Genomic DNA, 2,921 nt, shown 5'->3' with positions numbered 1-2,921 from the left:
AACTGAGTGGCTGTGAAAGGGTGGGGTTTGTGCAGACTGTCCTTCCTCTCTGGACTGTAAGAATATGTCTCCAGGGCCAGTGTCTGCTGAGATCGAGTCCCACCTTCCAAGTCCTGGCATCTCAATGCATCTGGGAAGCTACCTGTATTAAGTCAGGACTGAGGTGGGTCTGGGGCATGGCAGGGGCTGGGCAGCAGCAGCAGCAGCGTACCTTTCTTGGGACCCCCTAAAGGCCAGAGAGAAAGCATGGCTGATGCCATATAACTGCTGGCGGAGGAGGCTAACTGAGGGTGGGAGTGTCACCCACACAAGGTCCTGGCCGTCCCCTCTGGTGGTCAGAAGGGCTGCAAGAGTCCATTCTGAAGAGGGCAGTGGGGGGATCAGCAAGAGAAAAAAGTGACATGAGGTGACAACCTGAACAGGTAGCAAATGTTAGAAAGGGGCACGCCTGCAAAATTGGATGGAAAAGTAATGCTGCTGTTGGCAGTAGGATAAAAATAAGCCATTGGGTCAAATATTGATTGAAGACTCAAAGTGGACATTTATGTCAATGAGGCCCTTAGAAGAAGAAATTCTAAGAGGCAGATTCTCTTGAGTACCCAGGAAAAGCTCACGCGCCACATTAAGCAGTTGACCTTTATGAGCCGGGGGAAAGCCCTGGCTAGATCAGGGTGTAGGCTGCTTGCCATGGGCTGCATCAGGCCAAACGATGCCAGGGTCAGAGCTGGCTGGTTGGAAAAACTGTGTGGAGGCTGTGCCAACCTCGTGGTAATAGTAGGTAAGAGACGGGGCCAAGAGAAAGCAGCCTCTGCCTCAGCCCAGACAGTGTGGCCAATCCTTGAGGTCGTGGTAAAGGTTTCTCCTCTTACCATTGCCCTCCTTGTATACAGTTTGATTTTCTTTTGTCTTAATTATTTCTCCTCTTCTTTCCTCCCCTCCCCTCCGCCTTCTGTCCCCCTCCTTACCTTTGCTCTATCCGAATCTCCTCTTCTTTATACTCTCCTTTGTTTTATTCATTACCACATCCCCTGACAGGATGAGCACTTAGTAAATAATTGTGGAATTGCATCGCGTTTGTCTTGCCCCCCTCTCTGCCCCTGCTCTTTTCCCTTTCCCTATTCTCCTCCCTACTTGCCTGTACCTTCCCCATAAGGTGTTTATCAGCAGAAATATGTAAATAAATGTAAAACTCTTAAAACATGTCTGACAATAGTAAATGCTATAGTCTCAGCAATTGCCATTTTTTTTTCTGTCTTAGACCTACCGTAGAAGGTCTGCCTAGAACAAATGGCGTAGCATTGAAAATAAAAGGGACTGGTGACTCTGATCGAGACATCCTTGGATGAGTTGCCTGGACTCCAAATGAATCCAAATTTCCTGGCCATTCAGCTCTTATAGCTGAGAAAGTCTTTAGCGCCGGCCATGTATTTCTAGAGGCAGGGCAGCAGCAAAGCCCAGAAGCTGAGGGGGCTGCACATCTCAAGGGCTGTCCTCTTTACTGTTAGTTGTATATTAGTTCTGCTCCTTCCCACATTTTGCATGACAAGCCCCTGAAGCAAGAGTCCTTTACCCTCTCTAGAGCCTCGCTTATGTGATAAAATTATGTTGCTGGCCAAATAAGACACAAATAATTATGGAAATCTAAAGCATTACACTAAACAGTCTATCCTGTAAGGCTTGCCCAGTCTACTCCACTCTGACTCCTTTTATATTCAGATTATTTAAAGGACTTGCTTGTGTGAAAGTTTAAATTGATTATGACTATTAATGTTTTTGTTTAGAATTTTTTGTAAGCTTCTTATGGTGAGAACTAGTGTAACGTTCCAACTAATTCTAGGGTATAGTTGCTATTTTATCTTTATTTTTATTTTTTTGAGACAGAGCCTCAAGCTGTCGCCCTGGGTAGAGTGCTGTGACATCACAGCTCACGGCAACCTCTGACTCCTGGGCTTAGGTGATTCTCTTGCCTCAGCCTCCCAAGTAGCTGGGACCACAGGTGCCCGCTACAACGCCCGGCTATTTTTTGGTCTTAGTTGTCATTGTTGTTTGGCAGGCCTGGGCTGGATTTGAACCCGCCAGCTCTGGTGCATGTGGCTGGCGCCTTAGCCGCTAGAGCTACAGGCGCCAAGGCAATGTAAGTTACTATTTTAAATTGTTGGTATGATTTATTATTTCCATTCGAGCGAATTTCCTACAGCATTTCCTTTCCGTGGACTAGACCCATATCAGGAAGTGACTTAGGTGTAAGGGGAAGATATGGCTTTTGTAAACCAAAGTTTGGGTGTTCTCCAAAGAATCTTTAAATACCTGATGCTTTTTCCCCAATGATGTGATTGCTGAGGTCTGATTGCTCACCCCTGACAATAAGGGAGAGCTGGAATTTTCAGTGAGGCAGAGCCCAACAATCTAGAAAAGAGGCCTTAATCTATTTCACTCCAAAGCTACTTGGTTATGCATGAAGCCCTCAGGGGAGGGGAAGGAGGAGGGAGAACTCCTCTGAGGACCCAGAAACAATTGGGCCACGTGTGACTTTCAGTTTCTATGGAGATTCATGTGAAGTGCCTCAGGGTGACCTGAGAGCACTGGAAACCTAAATGCCTTAATCCTTCTCCTCACTCTTTGAAATCCCTCAACAGATGTCCTTAGAAGTTTATTGGTTATTTGAATCTCAAGGGAGAAGCTCCTGTCACTGTCCTGCCTCCCTAAAGATAAAAGCATCCATATTATGTTATCTCACCCCTAGAAGAAGGAAATTCTAGAGAGTCAAGACAAGTTAAATTTTAGATAAATTGGAGGTTAGAATATATTGAATTCCAAGATCACTGACTCAGTGAAAAAACAGACTTTCTGCAATACAATCAGAGTTTAAAAAATTATTAGAGGCTCGGCGCCTATAGCTCGACCGGCTGGGGCGCCAGCCA

At 45.9% G+C, this 2,921-nt stretch overlaps 1 protein-coding gene across 1 annotated transcript in view; it reads left to right on the top strand.

The window, feature by feature from the left end:
• The window catches only part of BTK (Bruton tyrosine kinase), a 46,838-nt gene continuing 43,917 nt past the window's right edge, over window positions 1-2,921 (top strand). Inside the window, exon 1 of the mRNA XM_003802960.2 lies at window positions 1-163. The gene's annotated coding sequence lies outside the window, so the exon portion shown is untranslated. The remainder of the gene's footprint in view (window positions 164-2,921) is intronic.

Source organism: Otolemur garnettii, unplaced genomic scaffold, assembly GCF_000181295.1.
Source record: "Otolemur garnettii isolate 467f Iridium unplaced genomic scaffold, OtoGar3 scaffold00268, whole genome shotgun sequence".
Taxonomy (NCBI): Eukaryota; Metazoa; Chordata; class Mammalia; order Primates; family Galagidae; genus Otolemur; species Otolemur garnettii.
The sequence above is the reverse complement of the archived record's forward strand: the minus strand, read 5'-3'. Positions and strand labels throughout refer to the sequence as shown.